Source organism: Melanotaenia boesemani, chromosome 8 (genome assembly GCF_017639745.1).
Source record: "Melanotaenia boesemani isolate fMelBoe1 chromosome 8, fMelBoe1.pri, whole genome shotgun sequence".
In the NCBI taxonomy this organism is placed as follows: Eukaryota; Metazoa; Chordata; class Actinopteri; order Atheriniformes; family Melanotaeniidae; genus Melanotaenia; species Melanotaenia boesemani.
The window spans coordinates 1,346,935-1,353,234 of record NC_055689.1 but is presented as its reverse complement, the minus strand read 5'-3'; the positions used below and the strand labels follow the sequence as shown (position 1 = coordinate 1,353,234).

Genomic DNA, 6,300 nt, shown 5'->3' with positions numbered 1-6,300 from the left:
GCACACGCAAATATCAACAGCGTTCAGTGTGACAAAACCTGCGTGAAGCTGGCCCCCCACCCCATGCAAAACACAGTGGAAATGGTCTTGATCGTTTGTGCTGCGTTAGTGCAGAAAAAATTTTTGTTTGTGCTGCTTTGGTTTTGAAGATATTAAAACATGTTTTCAATGTAAGTTCACCCAGCCCCCACATTGTCCAAACTGAACAAAAATGGTCTCAATCATTTGTGCTGCATTAGTGCTGGTTTGTGCTGAAATAAAATGTAAGGTTTTTTGTACGAGTCACTTTTAAAATTAGGACATTTAATTTATAGAGTGGGAAGAATGGAAGATGAGATTAATTTTTGTTTTGGGTGACCACAAGTTAAAGTTGTTCAGGGAGCGTGATGGGTCAGAGGTGAAGTTATATGGTTTAGATGAAGCATGTTCTGTTGTGACAGTGATGCCAACTGGTAATAAAAAGCAGCATCTTGTGTTCAGACTGCATTTTCTCAGACTGATTACTCAAGCCCACCATTCCAGCTGCATTAATAATAAACGCTTAACACCGATATAAAAATGTTGGTTTGTGCTGCTTTGGTTTCTAAAGGCTAAATAATATTTTAAAAGTTCAAACCGTTCATGCAACCCCACAATCCACGTGTTGTCTCGTAACCCGAGGGTTGCCGGTTCGATCCTCGGCCAAGTCGGGTTCATGTCGAGGTGTCCTTGGGCAAGACACCGAACCCCTAATTGCTCCTGATGGGTCGTGGTCGAGCGCCTTGCATGGCAGCTTCCGCCATCAGTGTGTGAATGTGTGTGTGAATGGGTGAATGTGATGTATAATGTAAAGCGCTTTGGGTATCATCCAGATACAGTAAAGCACTATATAAATATGGACCATTTACCATTTTTACCATTTTATTATACAGAAAACTGGACAAATAATTCACTTTACAGAGAAGTATGTTGTAGTGTGTTTTTAGAAGAATGTAATTGTGTTTGGAAGATAGCCATAGACAATTTCATCATCCAGCTTCTTCCTTGTTTTAATCCAGTATTCAATAAAGTTTGTTGTAAAAATCTGAAACATATTTGTGTCTCTTTTTGTGCCGGAAAACCAGAAGTCTGTGGCGTAAAACCAGTTTATGGCTCAACAGTTTACTTGTAGTTTCCTTGTCAGCCCTACCATTTAATAACGAAAAGTCATTGCAACCTTAGCTATTTTTTCCTTAGCCTTAAACAGCAAATCATTTTTTACTGGTTCTCAAAAGATTTAAAGGTAAGTAAGATGTGGTAATACTCTGTTTATACAATGCAGACTTTATAGAGCTATTATTCTTATTTAGATGCAGTAACTTAGCATAATGCAAAGAAGTTCATCTAATGAATGCAAAGACAAACCATTAGATTTTCTTGGGGACTCACATATATTTAGTATAATACACTCAGATGACTGAAAATTGTCAAAATGTGTAACTTTGGATGTTTCCTTCTTTCATTTGACTGCACTAGATTCTTAACAGATTAATGAGCATACTTGGTAATAACTAATTAAGTTGTTGATGGCATATACATGACAGAATTATGTCAATAAATTCAAAACCATTTAAGTTTATTTAGGCCTTACCTGCATCCAAATCAAGCCTCTTACATGTATTTTCTAAGTTATATGAAATATAAATCAATGTTTAACATTTTATAGTATTTACCATAGTTTACTATAACTCATACAAGAGTATGACGTCAGTATTATTTAACTTCCTCTACTGAGGGCAAAATAAAAGTCCTCAATAAAGTTGGATGCAAATTAGTAAAAAATATTAAAGTGATTAAACTAACTAGATATCTCTCTTTCAACTAGATGCCCAAACAACCAGCAGTAGAGAGAGATTCCCTTCTGGAAGTTCTCTGCTCATCAAAAGAGGCCAAACTCCTGGAAAAGGCAAACATAGCCACTCCTAGAGTCAGAGTCTGGACAGAGCTGAGTGAGCAGCTAGGAAACAGGATCTCTGCAAAGGCGCTTTATACCACTGGTAAATTAAACCGATACGATGCCTGGTCAGCTTTAGGGTTCAGTATTCAGACCAAGGATCCAGAAAGCAGTGACCCAGAAACATCAGAGTCAGGTTTTTCTCCTGGACTAAAAGATAAGGATTTCCAGCTTGAAGTTCCATTTGACAAATGGTTACAGTTTATTCCCGAAGATGTGGAATATAAGGACATGGGTTCTTCAACTAAAAAAAGGGACTAAAAAATTTTGAAGCCTGGCATCTGGACTCGTATTATAAATGAGCATATTTGGAAAGAGGTTAAAAGCCCATGCACATTTGTATTTAAGAGAGCCAAGGTCTATCCATCACAGACAACAAATTATATATCTATAAAAGGCTACTGTCTTAGCCATCTAGACATTCAGTGTGCCTGCATGGTCCTAAAGTGCAAAATAAAAAACACTGGCGAATCCAAGCACACAGGTCAGTCCAAGCGCTTAATGTCTGGACACTTGCGTGTGCAGGTAGCCACAGAGCTGTGTGAGGGCAGGAAGGAACCCATGTATGGCGGCATCACGGGCAAACACCCTGACGGACATCCTGAGCCAAGCCAGCTACCCAATTTGGCTACCCTGCGGAAAGCAAAACAGGAGAGAAATGACCTGGAATTGGGTAACAAAGATCCCATTAATTCACTGCAGATGCTAAAATACAGTGCTCTGCACAGTGGTAGTATCAGGGACATCGGCCTGGGCGAGGTTTTCTGCCACAACTGGAGTCAAACACAAATGCATGTTTACAAGATATTGTCAAAGAAATCTCAGCAGACAGTGTGTTTTGATGCAACTGGCTCAGTGGTGAAAAAAACTGGTGAGACCAAATGGCTCCTCTGGCCACATCCTCTTATATCAAGGAGTCCTGAAAGGACCAAACAGCTCCAGTGGGCCCGTCGTCCAGATGTTGTCAGAAAGACATGATGCTGTTGCAGCAGCTCAGTGGCTCACAGAGTGGATTCGTGCAGGTGAACCTGTGCCAAAACAAATTGTAAGTGATTTTTCTCTTGCTTTTCTTGGTGCTCTGGTGAAGGCTTTTACTCCTCATCGTGACCTCAAGACTTACATTAACGAGTGCTTTGGTGTCTTACAAAGAAACCAGGGTGCAAAACTGCCTCCTTGTTTTGTCAGAGTTGATGTTGCACACTGCATCAAGATGATCTGCCAGTGGGAATGCCTGAAAAACAAAACCCCACACATAAAAGATTTTTTTGTGAATAGCACAACTCATTAAATCACAATCCCTGAAGCAAAAGAACTGATACATGCCATCACTGTTGTGGCACTCAGCGAGGCAGAAGGCAATGATAACTCTGGAGTCCCTCTCACATCAGAGATATGCAAGAAATACCTGAAAGCCCAGATTGCAGAGGAATCTGTTATCATTCCAGATGCAGAGGGAAAACAACTGGAACAAGTGGATCCATGTGATGCGATCCAGACTGACCGAAGTTAGCGGGTAACACAAATCTGTGAGGAAAGCAGGTCGCTTGCCATGGCTAATGGGGATCGAGACAATATCCACTATCTCCCCTAAATCATTCCTCAAATAATAAGATTAGTCAGCTACTTACCACTGTGGACAGGAGTGATGGTCCCTTTCTTCCAAACCACTGATGTCACCTCAAGCTCAGCCGAGGTAGAAGCAGAATTCAAAAATATCAAGCACGGCCTTTTCAAGCATTAAAAATTACCCATTAGGGTGGATCAATCCATCGCTTGCCATCTTTCCTTCATTGAAGGCAACATGCGGATTTGTGCTGCAGAACACACTGGAGAGGAGGATGCAACTTGGGAAACAGTGAGTGAAACAGCAGCCCAACCAGCACCCACAACTATACAAAGTGTAGAAAGAAAAATAAAAAGAGATGCTTACCTTTGTGAGGAGTCTGATGCTGCCATTAAAGTTGGTTGTACAGAAGAAGAACCAGCTGAAAACTGGAGAGGCCTTGCTGTTCCACCCAAAAAACGAAAAAGGACTTCCTACCTCTCTGCTTGTCCTGAATGGCTTCGTGCAGATCCATCTGTAAAGGCAAAAAAGGTGACTGTGGGATTATTAAAAAATGGAAACAACCAACAACCTGTGAAACTCGCCAAATCAAGCATCTCTGTGCTCAACACGTGTGCATTTGATGCTTTTTGTGAGTGCTTGTGTTGTGCTTACTGTGGCAGTTGGTCCTTCAAAAATGTTGTTAGCAGTGAAGTCCCTGACAACCAAGTCCTGCAGCTGGTAAAAGCCGTGGCTACAGAAGGTGTAACCCAGCAGACATACTCACAGAGGGCAGAGCTGCTGAGGGGATGTTTGAAGCTGTCCAGTTGAAGTCTGGTGGCTTCCAGGTTGATGCACAGTGTCACATCTCAACTGTTATAGACAAGACAATGAGGAATATTACAAGTGTTTATTTCACAAAAAATGTTCCTCACAGTCCTGCAGCTTCAGCACACGTACCACAAGGGAAGTTTGTTTGTTTCATCTTCTGCTGCTGTCCTGCAGGCATCTGGCATGGCTCATCTTAAGACTGCTGTGGAGCAAGGAGTTAACCTTCCTGAGTCCACCTGCCTCAGACCAATCAAAACGCCTCTCAAGTGTCCCTCTGCATTAAAAACTGAAGACCTCACCTCCGGAAAAGTGCTGTGTGCTGGGAAAGTAACCCACAGCTATGGTGTTGGGGAACTTTTGTGGATAGACACCGACCTTGGAAGCCCTTCCACAGCATCTACAATGCAAGAAAACAACCAGAAGGGATTTCCTTTGTGTGAGTTCCCCTCTAATCTGGTACTACAAGGGAAGACATTTACTCTCAGGTCAGTCATTGCTTACCAGGAAGGCTTAACCCGGGATGCACTTGGACATTATGTGTTGTACTGCAAAGAGCTCCATGTGTCTGGGAAATGTACGATGACCTGCGAGGTGGAGTCACAACAGCATCAGAAAACACCAGGATCTGGCCGCATGCTGCTTTGTACACCAAAAACATGAGTAGGAGGGGGTGGAGGAGGGACTTCCAGATGTGTCATCTATCTGTTGGCAAATTCCTGTGTGTGAGTGTGTATATACATTCCTTTTTTGTTCATGTTTTTCAACAAAGCAAAGTCTGCTGTTTATTTTACTATTTGTTCAGTTTTTATTATTTTCGTTTACATTCTTGTTTCCAACGTTCTGGGTTAATTAATGTTACATATGTTCTGTTTTCTTTATTAAAATATTAAATTCTTGGTGTAACCAGTATGTTAAATTGTGCACATAAAGCCATTTCAATTTTGTCCTTTCTGAGTCATCATGTGTCATGTCTAGTGCCTCCTGTCATACTTTGAACTTCCTCTACTCGTAGGTTACAAGCAAGAAAGCTTTCTGATTCATGCCAGTCCCTTATTTTCTAGTTGGCTTACAGTCAAGGACAGTCAAGAAGCAAGTTATTTCTCCAGTATTTTCACAACAATTGACTACTTAGAAATAGAGGAGATAATGGCGACATTTAGGGCTGCACCCCTTCGTATGTTGAAACAGCAGCAATATCACGCCAAACAAATGCAGTTTACTCATTATTACATAGGTGAAGTAATGAAATTTAAATACTCACTGGTTGCATGGACAAACTTGGTCTTGAAACAGCAAAACCCACAAAATAAGAACCAGCAGCATCTTAAAAACCAAAGCAGCACAAATGAAAATTTTTTCAGCACAAACGATCGAGACCATTTCCACTGTGTTTTGCGTGGGGTGGGGGGCCAGCTTCACGCAGGTTGTGACAAAATGCATAATGGCGCAAGGAGCTTTCAAGTGGCACTTTTTACATATTATCCGTTTTAAAATACTTTAAAACATTTTTATTTTAAAATACGTAAAACACACCTCATCATGCATTCCCCTGCACTGCTTTGAAGTAAACAAAACACAACACCCTTTGCAGCACATCAAAGTTATGTGTTGAAGTGAAAACCAAAACAAACCCCGTCCTTGTTTTCCCAGCTGCATATGCAGCACAGTTTATAAAAGCAAGTTGGAGGAAAGCTCTTCATTTCCTACCTGACATCATGAAAAAACATTCCACGGTAGCAGAGGCCCGGGACATCATGCTGTCCGAAGCAGATGTGACTGAGCACACCGATGGAACCGCAGATAAAGTCACTGAGAGCAACACTCACTCTGACTAGTTGAGATCTGTCCTCCAGCAGCTGACTACTCATCCACCAGCTCCAGCGTCTCCACAAACAATGGTGAAAAAGCCACAGAAGACCGTCTTGGAGGTAGGGGTGCTGCCAGGGATTTTGGG

At 41.6% G+C, this 6,300-nt stretch overlaps 2 long non-coding RNA genes across 3 annotated transcripts; one reads left to right on the top strand and one right to left on the bottom strand.

Moving 5' to 3' along the window:
* Positions 1-932: 932 nt before the first annotated feature.
* Positions 933-6,090, top strand: LOC121644804. The gene is made up of 3 exons (XR_006011317.1): positions 933-943; positions 4,246-4,256; positions 6,014-6,090. It is a non-coding gene; the product is annotated as an uncharacterized LOC121644804 (long non-coding RNA).
* Positions 3,292-4,792, bottom strand: LOC121644803. 2 transcript variants are annotated; one of them, XR_006011316.1, is made up of 5 exons: positions 4,646-4,792; positions 4,191-4,388; positions 3,903-4,050; positions 3,601-3,798; positions 3,292-3,377 (listed from the first exon to the last, which is right to left on the bottom strand). It is a non-coding gene; the product is annotated as an uncharacterized LOC121644803 (long non-coding RNA). The 2 variants fall into 2 exon arrangements; XR_006011315.1 differs by having other exon boundaries at positions 3,601-4,050.
* Positions 6,091-6,300: the final 210 nt, after the last annotated feature.